General features: G+C 42.6%; 1 long non-coding RNA gene across 1 annotated transcript; it reads right to left on the bottom strand.

Annotated features, from left to right (window-relative positions):
* Nucleotides 1-4,031: 4,031 nt before the first annotated feature.
* On the bottom strand, nt 4,032-20,591 carry LOC148057691 (uncharacterized). The gene is made up of 3 exons (XR_015706468.1): nt 20,474-20,591; nt 13,911-13,969; nt 4,032-4,570 (listed from the first exon to the last, which is right to left on the bottom strand). It is a non-coding gene; the product is annotated as an uncharacterized LOC148057691 (long non-coding RNA).
* Nucleotides 20,592-21,286: the final 695 nt, after the last annotated feature.

Genomic DNA, 21,286 nt, shown 5'->3' with positions numbered 1-21,286 from the left:
ACTGGGATCACCATTTATATCATCAGAGCTGAAGTTCAGACCTGGGAAGATATCTAGAGGACTAAAGATGCAGGTTTTTTTCCCCACACACCTCCACTACGTACAGACACAAGTTCCTAACACTGGTTTCAGGATCTGCTACCTCCATACATCAGTTTTAGATGTAAAGAGAGAGAGAGAGATCATCAAAGGCACCTGTCTGAAGGTAGACCTCAGCTTCCAAGTCACTTTGGTATTCTGGAGTTTTCACGTCTTTGTGCTTCAAGACTGAAAAGTTCCACTCAAACACCCCCAGATTCCAATGGGATTTCATTCTTACTGACTGCTAACATAAAAACAGGCTCCCATGCATTTGACTGGAGCTGGATTCATCTGTCATTAGGTCTAGATCATGCCAGAGCCATCTATGGCACTTAGTATTTGCAGAGCTCATTTTTGTTGTGGTTGAATTATTCAATGGTTGTCCCTGAAAGTGAGACTAACTGATTAGGAATGGTTTTATATACTTATCCATTAGAAAGAGGAATTAAAGTTGAATGTTATGGTGTTCTCAGGTGTCTAAATTATATAAAGCTAGGAAATTCTGCAATGCTTGATGTAGAAATAATAAAAGATTAATAAACATTTAGAATAGACATAGTGTATTGCAGGGATACATTAATTTGAAATATAGTGGACCCAATCTTCAGCTGACAAACCTAGATATAGCTCCATTGGGTTTTGGGAAGCTGCATTCAGCCTGGAGAAGAGGAGACTGAGGGGAGACCTCATCGTGGTCTACAGCTCCCTCACAAGGGGAAGAGGAGGGGCAGGGGCTGATCTCTTCTTCCTGATGACCAATGATAGGACCCGAGGGAAAGGCAGGAAGCTATGCCAGGGGAGGTTTAGGTTGGACATTAGGAAAAGGTTCTTCACCCAGAGGGTGGTGGAGCACTGGAACAGGCTCCCCTGGGAGGTAGTCACCATGGCCTCGCAACATTGAAGAAGCATTTGGACAATGCCCTCAGACATATGGTGTGAATTTTGGGGTTGTCCTATGCAGGGACAGGAGTTGGACTCAGTGATCCTTATGGGTCCCTTCCAACTCAGGAAATTCTATGATTCTATGATTCACTTCCACGAGCTAAGATCCGAATCAGGTTTGACATAGGCTGGGATACAGTTTTTGTAGCCAGTATGTGTATGAGAGGCAACATTGTTTGATGGTTAAAGCGGTAGACTCAATGCTACAGTCATCCATTCTGTTCATGATTCTACCAAGAACAAGGTGGGAGATCGTGCACAAAGCAATTGTGCTGCAGTTTCTTATCTGTGTAAATCAAAAGATGATGCTTGAGAGCTGTCGTTGAGCTCTCCTGATAAAAAGACAGCATATAAAAGCTAGACGACGTTATAATTTATTTTACATACCATGTGCACTCTACAAAACTTCATGTTGCTCTTCATAAATAGTATATGAGTACCATGAACACTTGCCATTTTTCTAAAATTTATAGTAAAGAGGGGAAAAGACTGAACAATTTTAGGGACTAGAGCTCTTGTAACTAAGAAAGCTCCAAAAGATTTAAAATCTCTGACTTCATCATACTCTCTTCACACATTAGACTGTCTGTATTTCGTGGGCTTCTGTATTTCCTAACAGTGCAAAACTGAGCTGATATTTAAGAGAGCAAATGAGGATTTGTTGTTGCTGTTGTTTGGGTTTTTTTTTTTATTTTCTTATGGAGCCTGTAGCTGCTCTTACCATAATCTGTTTAAACCCACCATGACATTTCTAAATGCACTTCGGCAAAATAATCCTGAAAACAATATGTTCCCCAAGCTGATTTAAAGCTGAGCTCAGGTAATCCTAACTGAACCTTTCATCAGAATCTGCAGAGCATGGCCCTTTTGTGACTGAGCCCCAATTTTTGCTTTATAGAAGCTTCAAGTCAGCTGCCAAAAGTAACTTTAGTTCCCATCTATCAAAGGTGAAATAGCAGCCCTTTGCCCTTGGCTATTTGGCTCTTCAGCTGTGCATGGAACAGAGCCAAACGTAACAAATGGAAAGACTGGAGCCAGGAAATAAACACAAAATAGACCCTGCCGTTGCTACAGGGGGAGCGGCTGGGGGAAGAGGTGCTCAACTATCTTAAATATGCATGATGCAATATTTGATGTTGGTGACAACATTCAAGCTGTCTGGGTGATATTTTGAACTGGGGTGTCTATCTGGAGGAGCGAGGTTTGTGGGAGTGGACAGTGGCCGTCACCTTCGAAGGACAGCCATGAACTGTCTCCTGTGCCAAGCTTATCACGTCGTCATCAATGGGCTATGTGCTATTTTTGAATTGACTGCTATTCCGATGTGAAACATCTGTCAGAACGGAGTGAAATGAGCCGTCAGCTGGGATTTTGCCTGTGGTTGGTGGTGGTGGATCTGAAAATTAGCACTGGCAGGAGGGAGCCGATGGACTCTGGGTGGGGGTGGAAATGGTGTTGGGAGGAGGGTGTCAGTGTTGGTATTGGAATGTGCTCGCAGTGAAATGAGCTCTAATTCCAGCTCCGTCTGGGATGGTGTGGGAAGGTGGCTCTGTCCATGGTGTTGATACATATTGATCATTAAGCAGAAGGTTTTTTCCATTATGGAAAGAAATGTTGACATGGAAAGTGCCCTGCTGATGGGAATGAATAGATCAAAACCCAATAGATGCCCTTTTTTGTTAGTGCTAGAAAGTGGTTTTTAATGCTGACACACGTCAACAGTCAGTGTTGTGGCATGGCTTCAGTTGGTCTCCTCTCCTAAGCCACTCTGACTTCCTGCGCTCATCTTATCCCTCTCTTTTCTGTGGGTATTTCATCTGGAGTTGTTCTTGCAATATGCCTGCATCTTTTAATAGCCCTCTTTTTAATTCTTTATTCCCTTTAATTCTCTTGTTTTCCCATTGTTCTACACCATTATGGCTCTATGTAGTGCTCTTTTTAGTGTAGTAGCCTAGTGTAAAAATGACTATTTACAGATGTTGTTGAGGAAAACCATGTACTGGAAGAAATGGGGTCACAATATAGCTATTGTGGAACTCTCTTTCCAGCTCAAGAATAAAGACCTGGACTATCTGTCTATCCTGACCAAAGTACTGTAGATGGCTGATGCTGCTGGATGTCTCATTTTGGCTGTAGATACAGTGTTCAGAACTATAGTTCATAGTTACAGTGGTTCAGAACATGCGAACCAAGCCTTTAAACTAGCTGTTAATCTGGTTTTATGAACTGCAGAAAGATCTGCTCTTTTCCAAGGCTTGCTGGTTCCAGGACTTGCTGATTTTCCAAGACCACCTTTGAGAGAAGGTCACTGGGCCAGGATGGGCTATAGAACCAGCAGTTTTCCCAGAAGTCAAAGTCCAGACCAAGGTACACTGTGTCCTTACCCACAGGGACTGATACAAAGAAATAACTTAATGGCTTGTCTTTAAGGACCTCACTATACCCCCTGACCTTGTGGACCCATCATTCTTCTGAAGCTCTTTCTCTAAGGAAAGCATGTTATGCCTGCATGTTTTCTAGCCACTTCCACTTCAGAATGTGTATCAGCTTTCTCATGGTCCTGCTTATGCACCAAGTGCAACTCTTACTTCTTACAGGCATTGCTAGGACCGGATTACAACTTTTGAAGGCCTTTTATTTCAGCTTAACATTTCACTGCACTCAAGCTAACACAACTTACTTAAGTGTCTGCTCCTTTTATTAAAGGCTTTTGTGTCTTCTTCCTCCTCTGTATAATTATACGGTCATGTAGCCTGACATTTATTTATACAACTGCTAGCTGAAATGGTACTAAAAACAGGATCAAAGATTATACGCAATAAGCTTTCAAGTATAGAGCGTGGTGTCTTCAGGGCATGGCACAAAGCTTGCCTAACCCTCTGAGATTTGTTGCACTGTGTAAGTCTCTTTATCCACATTTTACAGATATCAGAAATTGAGTTCCAAATACTTTCTCTCTACCATGAAAATACCTTGACTGAGAACTCACAGTTAAACATTGTCTTGGCTCAGCTAAGGATTTGTCTTCTCTTCATGGTGGATGTGGGTGAGCCATCTGTGTCTAGACTGGAGGATAGCTGGGAGGATGACTTTCAGTTTTGCCTGTTTATGTAGCAGCAAGTGTGTTTCTTAATGTATACTAGAGAGGAGCGTAGTACCTAAAACGCATGTAATCTCTGAACCTTTCCCGGATGAAGATTCTCATCCTTGCTGTGACTGCAGTGGTGTGTGTGCTGTTTGCCTTTCTTTAGAGTTACTGAAAAGTTGTCTATGGATTTTTGCACTTTCCTCTTTAATTAGCTAAAGGCCACATTAAAAACTCCACTGGCTTCAATTTGAAGTAGGGAGTTTAGAAACAGTATGTTCCACAGATTTTTTCTCTTGTTTTTTTCCTAAGCCTTGTGGTTGGATTTTAGCTGCTCTTCGTTTTTGTCTGGGTTTTTGGGAGAACGTCTTGTGAAGATATGCCGTCCTCAGGTCTTGAGCCATGCGTACAATCTATGACATCCTTGGCAGTAGTGACCATGAAATAGTAGAGTTCAGGACCCTAAGAGGAGCAGAAAACCATGGATTTAAGGAGAGCAAAATTCAGTTTTAGTACTATAATGCTGGTTTTGACTGTCTCTAGATCTGGACCTTATCTACAGATCTGAAACTTTTCCTGTTAAAAAACCAAAAAACAAAAAACACACACACCAACAAAAAAAAACCAACAGAGAAAGGAGGTCACAGATACTTTTAATTTCCCAAGAAGTGTTTCTGTTCTCATGAGAGAGTAAGTCTTGAGTTGTGAGCAGAGCTCCCTAAAGCTGTGAAACAAAACTGTTCACAGTGCAAGAAGCAGGCTAACTCATCCATAAGTTCAAGCAGTAAGCTTCAGATATTTCTTGAAATCTCCATCATGGTTATGAGTTCACACATTTGTGCTTACTTGAGCTTGCAACTTTGGTGTGAAGTGAGTAGCTGTGAGGATTAATGCAGAGCTAAGCAGAGACATTTATAGATGAAAGATTCATTCCAAATGCAGTTACTTTAGTGATAGTCTTATTCTTATAGTATTTTGGTTGCTATGGTGATGAGCAGGCCATATAATCATATAGATAGCTAAACAAAGTTAGGTTTGTGTTAAGGTGCTTAAGTAGCTGAGGAGCACCTTTTATTCAACCTCGCCAGCTTCACTGCAGCTAAATCTGCCAGAGCCCCTCTGTTGGAGCCCTACGTCGCGTTTTCGAAAGTGGATTAACAATTGGAAATGTTTAGGCATTTCATCTTTTCTGGATTCAATGGGATGTGTCGTAGCATTTTTGAGCACTCAGCAAGAAACTAATTTTAGATGTTTAAGTATCAGATAATCCAGTTAACTACATGCCAGTTTATTGGATTCTAGCCCTGGGCAGAATTATGGAAAAGCTGATAAGGGATTTGATTAGTGAAGACACAGAGGATAGCAATGCAATTATAATGTTTGTCAGCGTGACTTTATTGAACATAGATCTTGTCGGACACTTGATCAAGGAAAATTGGAAAGCTTTGTGCATAAATATACCAAAGCATCTTTCAAATGCTTTTAATTAGTATTGAGCAATATTTTGGACAATAATGAGCAATAGATTATATGATTAGATATGCTTTTCTGTAGAAGCACTTTCAAGTGATTAAGAACAAGGGAAACAGCATTCCTACAGCTAATGAAACGACTTTTTAAGATGCTTTACTGGCATTTTACAAGATTGGCACTGAGCCCAGCACTAGTCAACAGTGTCATTAATGATCCAAAAGTAAATATGCAATCACAGCTGATAAAATTTGTGGGTGTCAAAATGATGAAGCACCTATAAATAATAATGAAGACAAGACATTTAGAGAGGGCAATTTTGACTGCTTGTCAGCTAGACCTGTGCAAATGGTCTTTTTATTACAGAGAAATGCAATCTGCTGCCTCTAGGAATGTGGATTATTCTTGAAGAATAGATGATAGTGTTTTGAAAACACTGACTCTGAAGATGATCTTGTGGCTGTAAGTCTGAGCAGTTCAGTGCGCACTGGTAGTCACAGGCTGGGAGCTGGGTGTGTATTGCAGAAGGTGTCTGATCAACCTTTTAGGTGTATTGGGAGAGGAGCAGTTGGTTAAAAAAAGACCTTAGCTGGGAGCATTGGACAACCCACACTGGTATCTTTCCGTGTCAGGATATGGATAAACTAATCAGGGAGGAGAAGCAACACATAAAATTATTTGAGGGCTGAGGAAAACACTTTTGATAAGTGATTTAATCAGCTCAGTCTCTTCAGTTTGTCAGAAAGATGATTGAGAGGTGACCTGATTGCACCCCAGAAGTACACGCTCCACAATAAATGGCAAAGTAGTTAAGAGGCTATTTAAGCTAACAGCAGCATAGCAAGAACCAGTGTTAGATGGCAAAGGGAAACTCAGGCAACAAGACCTGTGTTTTTAACAGAAATAACTATCACTGCAGCCAAGGAGATGAGGGACTGAACTCTTGATGTCTCAAAACAAACTCCAAATCGTCCCTGTGAGAAATACTGTTACCAGAAGTTGCTGGGCTTTCACCAAGGGTAGCAGTGAAATGACAGAAGCTCAGAGGTGATGGGTGGCAAATCCTTTCTGGCCTTCACATTACAGAGCCTTTGCACTTCAAGCCCTATTTTCAGTCCTGGCCCAGGATCCTAAGGCAACATGGGTGTTTTGGGCAATGTCACCACTGCTGTAGCTGTAGCCTGTACAAAGAGCTTCCATAGTTCATTAAAATTGCTTGAAGGAGTGCAGTAACAGTTATCTGATCACATTTCATCCTGTGATACCCTAAAACAGCTTCCAGACTTACACATGGGGAAAGCCATGTGTGAAGCACCTGGCCACATGGAGCAAGCCAGAATGGGACCCCGCTTGGCAAGATAAATCACCTTGGCTCCATCGTGCCTGTGTGCACCCTCTGCAGGGCTGGTTTTAGGAGGTACACCGTAGACGTAGCTTTTAACCACCTTTCTTCTGTACACGTCCAATCCAGGTGCTCTCTCATCAGCTTGGTGCTTATGTGCTGCTTAATGCTTCTCTCCAAGCAGAGAGGCTTTCAGACTGTATTTCATTTTATATATCTGTGTAAAAGGATTCTTTTTATAGCTGAAGCTGCTCAGCTTCACAGCAGTGGTGAGCTCTATGCTTCTATTTCATTACTCTTTCCCTAGAGCTTAGATATAAAACCTTCCTGTTAGTAGCTCTTAATGTAGTCGCAGTCTGTTGCGCTGTGTTAACTTGTGAATGCATTGTCTAGCAGACTCATTTTTATGCTAAAAGAAGACAAGAAAGGGGGAAGAAAATAGTGTTAATTGAAGCAGCAAGATGGGAGCATGTCAGAAATAAAAATAAGCAATCTTTAGTGCTGCAGCATTCTCTCTTTTGCCTGACTTCTGACAACTGTGGTCCAGGTCAGAGTCTTTTCAGTGACTCCAGTGGCCTTTAGATAAGGTTCTTTGTACTGAGGTTGGGTCCTAAACTCCTGTAGGTAAATCATGTATTTGGAGCTATCCACTCAAGTGCACTTCTGCTCCCCTGAAGGACCCCTGGGAATGACTCCCTCTGTCAAATGTAACCCGCTTCAGGTCATGGAGCCTAAAGTGTCTGCTCTTTGATGCTGGCCATAGCAAGTTACATGTACACTGGAGTAGGTACCACAGTGTTTGTTGGAACTTCAGTATGAAGGTTCAGCTGGTTACAGCAACTTCCAGATGTTTGAATGTTGGTGAGACCTAGCACACAACCCATTATAGCTGGAGGGGCTTGTTCAGAAAAAAGCTCCAGTGATCCATGCAGAGGAAACAGAGAGGTAAGTTGCTGCTGAAAGCTATTTGAAATATCTGGCTACTCTTCCTTGGAGAGAGTGATTGCCCTGTTTGCTGCTTTTTGTCTGACACTCCAGTCCTTTCTCTGTATTGAAACAGCATGTTTTTAGGCTGTGCTTTGTGGCCTAGTCCTGGATTTCCAATTATATGTCCTCTGGGAGATAACTAGGGCTCTCTTAATCAGTAAAGGTCAAGAATTCCTGTTTTAAAACACCTTTCTGGTCTCAAATAATGCCCTGAAAAAAAAAAAAACCCTCATGATATGTGACATAGCTCTTGGAAGGATGCGGAATATTGAGAAGTGAGACCAAGTCTTCAATTTTCCTCTAATGAAGTTTGGAATTTTTTATTAGAGTCTCCTACTTCCTTTTCTTTTTCCTTTTTCCTTTGTCCTTTTTCTGTTTCCTTTTCCCTTTGTCCTTTTTCCTTTTCTTTTTCCTTCCCTTTTTCCTTTCCCCTTCCCTTCCCTTCCCTTCCCTTCCCTTCCCTTCCCTTCCCTTCCCTTCCCTTCCCTTCCCTTCCCTTCCCTTCCCTTCCCTTCCCTTCCCTTCCCTTCCCTTCCCTTCCCTTCCCTTCCCTTCCCTTCCCTTCCCTTCCCTTCCCTTCCCTTCCCTTCCCTTCCCTTCCCTTCCCTTCCCTTCCCTTCCCTTCCCTTCCCTTCTCACACAAGAATTAATTGGTTGCAGTCACTACCCAGGGGGGTCAGATACAGGAAGGGATGTCTTGTTCAGCAATCATTTTTGCGTTGTTTGTTTTAATTAATATGCCAATAAAGTGGCAACACTTCAGTAAATTACGAGGTACACATTAATCTTGCACAAAGAATTGCACTTCACCTGAAGCAACTGCTCTTTCCCTGTCACTGTTAGAGCTAAATTTTATTCTTTTGTCATTCTCCTATGGGGGGGGGGGGGGGGGGCTAGTCATCAAGCACTTTGGTGCCGGGAAAAAGAGACAGAAGGAAAAAGTTATTATGGACACAACCAAATAAGAAGAAAGGGAAGGGATGTGAGGGTCCAGGGCTCAAACATGAGTTTGAAGAGAATTGCAGGAGGACAGTAAGCAGGGCACCCTTGATGATGCCTGTTGCTCCCCAGAGGCATCCAGGGAGCCAGTTGATGCCACCCGCAGGTGCTGTGCTTGAATATCTGAGAGGTTAGGATATAGAAATGGGCCCTGTCATCACCTCCATGTTCTCCATCAGCTTTCCTCCTCTTGATGCTTAGAGGACAAGTTTGGCCAGGGGTAGGAAGAAGTCAGTGAGGTGATGGGGGAGCAGTAGAGCCGGGATCAGGAGGTTAGGGAGGAGCCAGAGAGAAGGACCGAAGCTGGGAGCATTCAAGGTTGCAGCCTGGAGCAGAAACACTCAAGAGCTTCAGTCAGCAGTCAAAGTGTCTGCCACAGGCACCTTCAAGTGCGGAGGTAAGAGGGCAGTAAAAGTTCAGAAAAGGCCAAATCATTCCCTCCATCCCCCAAGGAGATTCTGGCGCATGTATTTACAGCTTAAAAAGAGGATGGAGGAAATGGAAAAAGCTATGAGTGATTTCAGTGAATCAGGCCCAAAGGCAGTTGTAAAGACGCATCAAATGTAAAGACTTCAAAGAGGAGCATTTAGGAGGTGCACATTAAGCACAGCTTTGGCCCCAAGCTCTTTGCAGTATGTTCCAGCAGCTTTATTGACTCTATAGACGCACAGGCAAGGCTGTATATTGTTACAAGCCAACACATGGTGGACTTTTATGTGCACCTTGTTGGGAAGAGGCCAGTTCTCCTAGAACAGATCCAAAATAACTAGTCCCTTCTGAAAAAACTTGGCTCTTATCACCCTGTTATTTTTATTGGTTTCCTAAAATACTGAGCACTTCAGAGGAGAAACATATGGGCAAAGGTGCCCGCCACTACAAGCTCTCATTTTAATGTTAAATATAATGCAGTTCTTGGAGAATGAGTAGAATAGACAGCTTGGAGGTTACAGAGGACAGTCTTCGCAGGAACATAACAACATCTGTGTGCCGTTGCTGCTATATCATTTTATCTGATTAACTACTTGGCTTGTGTTTTTTTAATTTACTTTAAGCCAAAAACTACAGGATTTTACATTGAAGGCTTAAAGGTCAGAGAGCTACTAACAGACAAAGCTAATTTGTACCCTATAAATATGACCTTAACATGGGAGCTCTAAAACAGGATGTTGTTTAGCCTTTAGGCACTTAATTTTCCCCAGAAGTCTTTCTAAAGCTGAGATGGTTATAAAGGTATGATCAAGGTTCATGACCTTTCCTGAGAAATCTGCATCCAATTTGAAGCAAACCTGGACTATTCAACAGGTTTGCAAGGAACTGGAGTTAAGCTCAACAGAAAGTTCATGCTTCTTATTAACGCTACTTTTTGGAAGTCTGTCTCTAAAGGAAATTCTAATAATTTTTTTGTGCTAAAAATCAAAGAAAATGGCAACACCAAAACCAGGTGAGTATAACTTATATGTTCCAGACTTCCTGCTTTTAACTTTGAAAAGTGAAGTCCAGTGAAGTTTGAATATTTCATATTATTACTTATTAATCCACTACAGTAACGTGTTTAACAGTTCACGAAAATTATATTCTGGACAACACGGAGGGTTAACAACTATTTCCGGATGGTTCAGGCAACAGATACGGTGTTACTTGTGTCAAGAGACAGGACACACAAAGATGAAGTGAGGTCTCACGGGGTCTCACAGAAAAATCTGCGTTAGATACAGGAGTTAACTCCTAGTCTGGTGTGTTAAATCCACTGGGTTGTTGTCAACTTGAGCGTTTGTAGGCAGACCAATGTGTCGGTCTGTTGTCACTGTGTATAATGTAGGAAGTCTGACATTTTCAGAAAGTATTGGTCTTAATTCTCACCTGGTGTAGATAAAGCGAACATTTCTCAATGTACAGCAGCCTCAGACTGAGCATCAACAAATCCACAGGTGTAATAAAACCTCAAATTCCACTCAGTCAAAAAGTCCAGGAAGAAAAGCAGGACATCTCCAGTGAGACCTGGGCTTTTTGATGGCCCCATCAAACTTAGAGTGTCTTTGCTTGCTAAAGCAAAGGTAGCAAGATGTCATGCAGGATCACTGCTGAGGCAACGTTAGCTACATTCAGGCATCTTCTCTGTTATTGTTCCTTGCTTCATCATCAGCTGTTGCCAGTGGATGCTGCAATCCAAAGAACTGAATCTGTCAAAGCACTCACAGTGCTGAGATACTTCAAGGACTGATTGGTTTGGAGTCTTCTCTTTAATTGATTTTGTAATGCATTTTTAAACAGTGCTTTGCCTCGTCCCAGCTGTTCTCTCTCTGAGATGGAAGTTCAGCTCTTGCAGGCAAAGACAGCAGCTTTGTCCTCTTACTCACACAGTGCTCTGTCATGTCACTAGCCAATTTTAGAGATTGGCAGGCAGCAACAAAAGCGCAGGACTTCACACAAGCAAAGCAAGTGGCTGCTGATGGCTTTGTTCTGTTCCTGGCCCTTCCAGGAGTGCCACACCGTGATCTAGTCAGCCTGATTGCTGCAGGAGAGCCTTTCCCCGCCGCAGTATGGCAGGGCTCAGCTCAAGCCCCAGAGTCCGTAATAACTCTGGGAAGGATGTCAGAGTATAATAGAATCATAGAATGGTTTGGGTTGGAAGAGACCTTAAAGACCATCTAGTTCCAGTCCCCCTGCCATAGGCAGGGACACCTTCCACCAGATCAGGTTGCTCAAAGCCTCATCCAGCCTGGCCATGAACACTTACTTCCAGGGAGGGGGCATCCACACCTTCTCTGGGCAAATTGTGCCAGTGCCTCACCACCTTCACAGTAAAGAAATTCTTCCTAATATCTAATCTAAATCTACCCACTTTCAGTTTAAAATTATTACCCCTCATCCTATCATTACACTCCCTGCTAAAGTGTCTCTCCTCATCTTTCCTGTAGGCCCCCTTTAAGTCCTCAAGGCTGCCGTAAGGTCTCCCTGCATCCTGCTCTTCCCCAGGCTGAACAACCCCAACTGTCTCAGCCTTTTTTCATAGGAGAGATGTTCCATCCCTCTGATCATTTTCATGGCCCTCCTGTGGACTCGCTCCAACAAGTCAATGTTTTTCCCATTGCCAGCTCATATGTCACTCTGCCTGCATCCCACAGGAATATCAAGGAATTTTACAACCTGAAGCTGTCCTGTTTTTTCTGCTAGGAACCTTGCAGTCTTCAAAGAAATCAAGTAATAACATGGATGTTTATATAAAAGGCACTAAATACTTGGTTTTTTGTAGCTAATTATTAATAACTAGCACCATTCAAACAAACTGGACAGGAATATACTCTGGTCCCTGTGACAAATCTGCTGTTCAAACCTTTACATTTCCCATCAGCCCCTACCCAATAGTATAAATGGTTATTTATTGTGAAGCGTCTAGAAAAACACCAGTCTCAGGACTATTTTGAACAGCATCACGGTGCGAATTGTGCCATCCCAGAGGTCTGTCAGGGGACCCTCTGCTGGTCCCCTCTTTCCTGTTATCACCAAGGACAGTTGCTTGAGTGCCATGGTTGGGTCTAGTTTGGGGGATGTGGCACAGGGAGAGAATCTGTCCCTGGAGGAGCCTGGTTTTGTACTGATCATCTCCCCCTTAGTCCATTTCCCCCTTGCAGAGCTCCCTGGGTCATTTCTGCACAGCAAATGACATAAGGCAGTGGCTCTGCAGGAGGGACTGAAGTGCCCAGATGCCATTAACTACCACGAGGAGTGAATACCCTTATAGCTAAGGCTGGCAGTGCATTTCACTTTCCTTCCAAACTCAATTACAGACTCCCTATGATGAACACTGAGGGACAGAGCTAGAAAAGGGTACAGGTGCCTTCCACAGGATTTGGACAGATACTTAGAGCTGTGCCATGCCATCAGATACTACTTAGACATCTAATGCCACTTGATGAGCCTTAGGTAGTCATTACTTTCCTCCTGGGTTGACAGATATGCTAGGTAGATCTGTCCTGTTCTGGAAGTTGGAAGAGATGCTCTAGAGCATGCCAAATGGCACAAGACACCTATACAGGGACAAGAGCTGAACCATTCATGCCAGTGTTTGCAACTGCAGCCCAGCAACCTGTTGTTGAGCTGCCTTTTTACCCTGGAGGTTCTGCCTCCCTGGATGCCATCAGTCCTGCTCTTTCATATGCAAAGAACTGATCCTGAAATGAGCAGAGCTGTGCCAAGGTGTAGTTAACGCTTATGAGATCGTGTCTGATGCAACACATAGGTGGGGAAGAAGACATGCATGCGCCTTCTGCGTAACACTTCCTGATTGAAATCTTGACCTAGGAAGAAATCTAGGAAGATGGAGAATGTGGACTCTTGGTATAACTGGGCAAATCTCACCTCTTCTTTGTATTGAACTCAGGTCAACTCAGGTGAGTTAAATGCAGTCTGAGGATACCTAGCCCATCCATCTCACTTCCCCCCCTGCCTCCGTGAGTGATGCAGAATCGTTGCCTGTCTCCAAAGCCCAATGGACATTAGAGAAATAGTTGCATAGTTCAGCTGGTCAGCATATGTCCCTCTGCTTGGGGACCAAAGCAGATCTGACCTCCAGATCTACTACTTGATTTTAAAGGCAAGGCTCAGTTTGAGATTTGGACATCTGACTGTCTGAGCTGGTTTTGTGGTCAAGAAAAATCGGGTCAATGCAGTCCACGGAGCCTAGAGATCAGTTCAGCTGAGCAGAATTAAAGATCTAATTTAGGGTGAGCTGAACAGGTCTATAGGTTTCAGTGAGTGCAATTCCATTACAGTCAATACAACCAGAGCCCAAATACGAGTTAGTGCATCCTGATTTGCACTGTAAGATCTTTAGGAGTGAAATGGTGATAAAGAGGAAATGGATCAAACACCTCTCTGTAATCTAGATGCCTAAAATCCCCTTAAGCTGGGATTTGAAAGGACTGAATAAGGACCACTTGAGGGTCAGGAATACCTTTTAGCAGCTCTATGGTCAACACATGGTAAATTTAAGTCTGAACTCACTTGAGTGCTTCTGGGCCAGCTCTCATACAAGTAGCCATTCGCATGGCATCACCTTCCACCTAAGGGGGAAAAAAGAGGACATGAGCAAGGCAGCTCTGTGCTTATTCAAGTGAAAGCTTAAGCATCTAAACAGTGACAGTGAGCTGAATTGCATTCAGTTCTCGGATTGATTTTTTGTGCATCTCAGTACTGTCGCTCCCAAATTCCCTGCACTCTCTTATTGCACACAAAAATTGGTGCTCCATTCTTTCTTAGCATCTGTGTGCCAGAACTCTGTGAAAACACTGGATGTAGAAAGGAGCTGAACAATGCCCTATGACATTCTTTATAGTGCTGTTTAACGGTTATCTTTCATAATGCTATTTTTTTCCCTGGACTGTGGCTGTGATGGGTCTATGTGGTGTTTTGTTCATGCTCTAAAAGCTGTTTCTCTCTCAGATACTTGTCCTTTTGCACTGTTGAGTTGGTTTCTTGCCATTTCAGCGGCAGTAGTGATGCTATTGGAATGTGTAGTTTAATACCATGTAATTGAGGTAGAATTAGGACAGATGAGGTCTTGAAGTCCAGTCCTGAAATCTGTAGGTCTCTCCTTGATCAGCCACTTCCCAAGAGAGAGAGATGCATTTTGCTGTCATACATATGTCCGTTGCAAGGGCTTGCTTTGTGACTTTTACTCACTGTATGTTTTCCTGTGACATTTAATAATTTATAGTATGATAACGGTGGCATGAAATCACATAGGCTGGTTTCAATTTGTCATTGCAGTTGACAGTGCACCTTATAAGGAGGATAAGGCAAAATGCAAGTCACCCTTATACCCAGAGCTTTTGGTAAAATGAGACTCTATAAGAGAGAGGTATGTGTACAGGACCAGGAGGAAATCTGTTGTCCTGGAAAGAAAAGGGAAAGACTGGAAGTTTTTCAACTATGGATGCAATGCTAATGGGGAGAGAGAGACTAATATGCGATGAGCTGGTATTTCTATTAAGCCCAGGATTTTTTAGATCTGGCAGACTTTAAGGAATCTCAGTGTAATAGTGTAAGACATCTTTGGGACAGAGGGTATTTCAGGAAGCAATAAGAAACATTACTTGAGCTGGGGGAATTGAAACTTCACAACAAACACCCTGTTTTTATAGAACTCTTCATTTTCAAAAGAGCTATGTGATGCTGGTGTGTCCTGCTAAACAAAGAAAATTCAGAAAGAAATTCAGCCTTTTACTCACTTTTGGCCTGTCGAGGATGTTTTTTTGAGGTTCACGAAGATAAATCCCTAAGTAAAAATGTAATTTTCCTGCAAGACACGCTAGGGGAAGAAAGACAGGTTGTTTTCAGGAACCTATGGCAAGCAAATGTCCCACCTGGGTGAGTACGATTTAATTGTATGTTGCATGCCAGAGAAACAATGGATTTGCACTTAAAATTAAATGTATTGTCTTGAGGAATTAGTGCATCCAAGCTGAGGCTGAAGGCACTCTGATCTTCCCACCATGGCTTTCTGGCCTTAACACACAAAGCAACAAATGGTGACCAACAAATGGTTTGCTGTTTTTCCCCTTATTATTCCACTGACCTGACCAAGAGATATGCAAGTACTGATTTAATCCAGCACTCGTTATGCCTGAAGTCTGTGCATTGTATAGGCATAGAAAGACGACATATGGATCCCTTCCGACTTTATGACCTCTGCGAAGTTATATGCTTTGCACATGCATCTTTCAGTCAATTTATTACAATCACGTTTTATAGATGCAAAACGCAAGATGAGATCAAAGTGCTTGAACAAAATGGCTTATGTTGTTTCTGGTAACAGAGAAACTCCAAATATATTACAAAAAGGCATGGGTGAGTACTACCCCAAAGTGCTTGCAATAGAAGAAATCACTCAACAAATACATAATGATGGAGCTTAAATAGAACTGGAAATTAAAGGTCCATCAAAACTGAAATTGCTGTTGTTAATATTAATGTTGGAATATGTTTGCAAGTGCTAATTTCAGTAGCATTTGAAGCTAACTCCCTTACTCCCTGTCTAGCTGTCACCTGTTTTAGGAATGCAGATGTGTTACAATGGGAAAGAAGGGTAAATAATCAACATATGGTTTTGTTGGAATTATGAGTTTACTGTGGATGCTGACAGAAACTACTAAATTCTAAATTCTTTTGGGATTAGGTTGTCTTTATTACAGAGGTCTTGTCATGGCCATCCATTGTTCTGGCAGTGGTCACAGGTGCTTCAGAGCTGTCTCAAACCTGTGTCCAAAACAGAAGAGGTCAAGGCAAGCTACACATCTTGGTGTGTCCTCTGATCCAGAAAGCTTCAGCCAGCTGGACAAAAGAAAGGTAGTGATGGGCAGACAGCTTCTGAAACCCAGTTTACTCCCATTATAAGATGGTGAACATCACTCTCTTAAAAAGAGCCATTTTGAATATTTTGTATGGCACTGATTGCTTCTTCTTGGGAATCTGGCATTGGCCAGCTAACAGGTGATGTCTGCATACTGCCGTCGTGCTGCATGGCCTTTCCAGAAATGTTCGACCCTCTCTCTAATGAAGGTTGTTATGAGGAAGACCTCATGTTTTCTCCTAAAGGAGGTACCATGAACCCACACTCCAAGAGGGCTGCTCTACCCAGTGCCATGGTGTGCAACTTTGGCCTTGGTTCCACTTAGAGAAAAGGACTTAATTTCACCCGTGTCAGGTGTAAATGTTTGCTGCCCAGCTCCAAATGTGGGTACAAGGTAAAGTGACACCTGCAAGAATGCCTGCTGCAATTTAAATCACCAATTTAGATGCACCCTGTTTACAAGCTCACAGTAAATGGGCTAATGTCAAGAGGTGATGAGTGTGCCTGCTCTTCTGAAGGTGGCTTGTTACCTGATAATATATATGTCTTAAACCTGAGACGATATTTGTTAAGTTACTTGTGTTGATTCAGTGGAATTTGGTATTCAGCAGAAATGTATCTATTTGATGAAGCACTTAAAAAATAAGTTAACAGCTTTCCTTTGACTCTCATATTGACTTTTCCTGCTCAGTAATAGCAAAATCAAATCAATAACATTCAACTTTGTCAGAGTGAAATATTTGGCACCAGTGCAGCCTGAAAAGAAATTTAGAATTGTTTTTCTTAGGATGAAAATTCTAATTTTCAGCAACCTCATTCATATTTTTTAATGATAACTTGAATGAAAATTAGAATGTTGCACCAAGCCCTACATGCAAAATGTTTGTTTACCTGGTGAATATGAATGTATTTGAATCCCATAATGGAATTTGGCTTTATTAGTCGTCCTGTAGAGAATATGACAAATGTTGAAGTCTAGCCAACTTCTGTTAGTAATGATAGGCTTATCTATGCTTAGGCTGATCAGTGTCTTAAATGTGCTAGAGAGATGCATAGAATTAGAGGCTCTGACCTAATTTGGTGTATTCCACCTGGACCGTACTATATGCATCTGAGCTTAGGGAAAGATTTAACAATTTATCAGAGTGTCAATTAGAGATAGTTTTGCAATACCTATTGCCATCATTTTGGCCCAAAATGTTGGGAGATTTGCACAACTTTCAACCTCAATGCTAGACTTAATTCAGCTTTAAGTCAAATTTCACAATCTGCTTCAGGGCCCAGATGCTTCCCTCTTCCTTTGGCACAGTGAATTTCTTCTACTGCTTAAAATACTTACTATGTTCCCACAGATACTTGCAACTTGCTAAAAGTTTGTAGAAATCTGAGTATGCCAGAATGCTTAGATAGTCCTTAAATAGTCCCCATTTAACTCAAAGAGCAGGTTTCCATGAGCTCCAGGGGACTCCAGGGCAGGATTCAGTTGCCTGAATACAGGCATCTGGTGCCACTGCGCTACACAGGTATCTGTGGGTGGCTACCAGAGATGACACAGGATTCATGAGAAGCAGCAGAGGCTCTAGAGGCTGGGCAGGATACTCCCACAGTGCCTGAGATTACAATAGGTGCTGAGAGTGTTAGGCAGCTGAACTGGGAGTTGAATAGGGCTGTACATTTCAGTTCTTGCCACGTTTGTTAGTTAAAAATGTTTTTGAATAAGTCTTTTCCCTCCCATCTCGTCTTTTCTCTTAATTTGTTCATGCAGTAATCAGTCAGAGCTTGTGCAGTCAAATTTTACTTTATGCATCCTGTAATAGTAAGACTTATTTTCATAGCCTGTAACTAGATCTGGCTGGGAACAAAGATGTTTGGGAGCAAGTTTACACCAAAGGGTTTTTTTGGTTTGTTTTTGGTTTTGTTTTTCTTAAATTATCAGTAGGATCAAACCAAATGCCAGAATGAGGGTATACCTTCATTAAAACTTGACCAAATCTGTTTTTCACTCATACCTGTGTGACTCATCTGTAATTCTCTTGAAGTTAAAAGCAAGTGAGATGATAGCTCTGCCACCTATTCTAGCTCACCCAGCTAGTTTGTCTTATTTCTCTTATTTGTTGTGATAGTTAATTAGAGGCAGAGAGACTCTTCCAGTGGCCGATGAATTCCTCCCCCTCCCATTTTAGCATCAGCTGAATCACTCTCTGGAGACAGCTGTCTCTTTCCATTGCCTGGGAAACTCATTTAGGCCAGAGTCTCAACTTAGGGTAGAGAAATGTCCTCTAAGTGACTTGACCAGGGTTTCTTAGTGGTTCAGTGGAAGAAGAAGGAGTGAAACTTGTGTCTCTTGCAATCCAATGCACTTTATCATCCACTTTGCTTGAAAGCAGCCTAACTTGTATGTACAGCATGAATAAGCCTCTTTTATAAATATCTTTCCCATGGCAATTCTTGTCTGGAGACTGAAAATCAGAGAGGAGGGTTTTGGGTTTTTTTTAAGTTAGGTAACATGCCAGGATCATATAATGGAAACAAGTCAGTGGCAAAACACTGGGGGAGGCTGAATTCAATTCAGGGAATAGAATCTGATTCTATGTAATATCAACATCTGGGGAAAAGATAGCTTATCAGATACAAGGCAATTTCAATTCATTAAAAACGTATGTGCACTCTCCAAAACACACTGTCATGGGAAAATTAACAAATATGAAAACAAACTCATCAGGACTATTGCTGTAATTGAGTAAGGATTCTGTTGTTACTCTGAAACCCGTAACTAATTCAGGAAGCATATGTCATAGTCAGACACTGCCGATAATGCGATTAACACATATGTATGTGCACTCAAACTCATTACTGTGCTGACTCTTTCAATTTAAACACACTGAGTTATCACCTTATTCCTCAAAGGTAACATTCACACCGTTCTTAATTATGTCTGGTTAAGCAAGAGTCAACATTAAGGTGATTCATCAAAGTTATAAGGCAGGAAAAGTGATTATTTTTATTACTTGCTGCAGTTTTCCCAGGCTGGCCCAACAGCCCAGCTCCACTCTAATGTGTAGATCTTGTCAAGTTTTGGATACTGGGACCAGTGATGTCTCTTCATTTTTAAAACTCTAGGCTCAGTTTCCAAAATGATTTATGTGCCTGGGAGTGTTGCGAGGTGTGCAGGCAGGCTGGGTGACTCAATCCTACTGAAACTGGTTGCAGTCTCCTGAAGCATCACATCTGAAAACTCTGCTTAGCATCTGTCTGTATCGCCTGGTACCTCGACTCGTAGGGTCAACCCCTGGCTGGCCTCCAGGTGCTCACGCCTCTGCTTCTGACCATTCCCAGAGCTATCCCAGGTTTCAAAAATGCAGGAATCCCAGGTTTCAAAACTGCAGGAACTGGGCCAAAATCCTTCCCAGGGGAAGAGCATTTGGATCTATACCCCCTTGCATCTCACAGTAGGACAAGCTAAACTGTGTGGCCAGGTCTGGTGCCACTTCTGTGCCTGTGGTTGCAGCCGTGCCGTTGTGCAGCCAAGACCCATCGCTCCATGGGGGCAAACTGAATTGCTGTAGCCATAGGGCTGCTGTGGGAAACCAACCTCTACTACCTGGTGGGTTTTAAACTGATCAGCACACTGCCCTTTATTCCTCAGTGACTACATTTGGGAATCACACTGTGAGGTGAGCCAGTCTAAGAACTACCCTAGAGAAAGAGAGGCTCTGTTTCATGAACACTACTGCAGGCTTAAATACCTATTGCAACATATATCTCCCCAGATCTATAGAGTTATGGTGCCAAGGAAAGGGCTGTAGGTTTAATCAGACGAAGGCTGTGAACTAGTCTTGAAGTTGCTTATGAGATGTAGCCCTGAACTTTTATGAGTGCCTGGTGGGATTTTTCCAAACTGTCTTTTTCTGACTTGAAGTTCTGAAGTAGCTTTTCACAGTCTGTAGCTGTCACGTCCCACCTGGGGAGGAGGGGGGAGGAGTGTCAAAGATTCGCAAATCCTCTCATTGTGGATTAAGGTGGGCCAACACTCAAGGTCCGTACACAAACACCAGCTTTAATAGAAAGCTTCTATAAAGACAAATATTGAGTACAATATTCGACACCCGCCCACCCTCTCACAGTTATGTTCAGCCCAGCTATGCAGTTTTACAGAAAATCAAGGTAGGCCATGCAGTACTTGACGTCAATTTAACAACTTTAACAACTTAATCACCGAGAGAGAGAGAGAGAGAATCACCAGTCCTGGATCCAGCGTTGGTCCTGCCAACAAGGGTATTCGGTGAGGGAAGAAGAAGATTCTTATAGAGATGTTAATTCTGCGCAGGGTGCTCGGTGAGAGTAATTCCACAAATCATGCACGCACGAGCATTTATCAGGCTACATGATTAGTATAAACCCGCCTAAATTTACACATATTGGTTAGTGATTAACATTTCGTACACTATTGGTTTACTGTATTTAAATTAGCCTCGCTTGCTATGTAAATTAGCACGCATGCTCCTTTCAGGTGTGGGGGGACAAGTCTTTTCGGTCCTGAATTGAGTCGGTGGTCGTGATCTCCCCTCGCCACATTTACCTTTCACCTACTTTCTGCAGTTTTTTCTTCTCTGGCCACTGTCCAGTCTTTGGTGCCAAGATGTTCACTTTTGTTGGCTTGTTAGCTCTTCTTCAAGGTTAGAGCCGTTAGTTTTCCACAGTTTGCTATCTTTTAGCTCCCTCCCAAATTCCTTTCCCAAGGCACAAGTGGTTAGTAGTTTTGCTAATTGGAAAATTACATCAGCGACCAGTCAAAACCAAGAGGAGTGATACCAGGACTGTCCCCCAGGCAGTAGGTGTGGGGGGGGAATAAGACGCTTCACAGACCACGGGGAATGGGGCCGAGGCAAGGCCACCCTGGCCCTGTCTCCACAGGGCTCCCTCCCTCACCCTCACTCCAGGTACTGTCCGGTCCTGGGTCCTAGCGACCGTCGCTCTGCATTGTGGTTTTAGCACCAGGCTGTTTGAGACATCTTGTTGGTTTACATTA

This window comes from Nipponia nippon, unplaced genomic scaffold, assembly GCF_047370975.1.
Source record: "Nipponia nippon isolate SJK-2023a ecotype South Korea unplaced genomic scaffold, ASM4737097v1 scaffold_1, whole genome shotgun sequence".
NCBI classification, from domain to species: domain Eukaryota; kingdom Metazoa; phylum Chordata; class Aves; order Pelecaniformes; family Threskiornithidae; genus Nipponia; species Nipponia nippon.
Note: the sequence above shows the minus strand (reverse complement) of the source record. Positions and strands in the feature narration are given on the sequence as shown.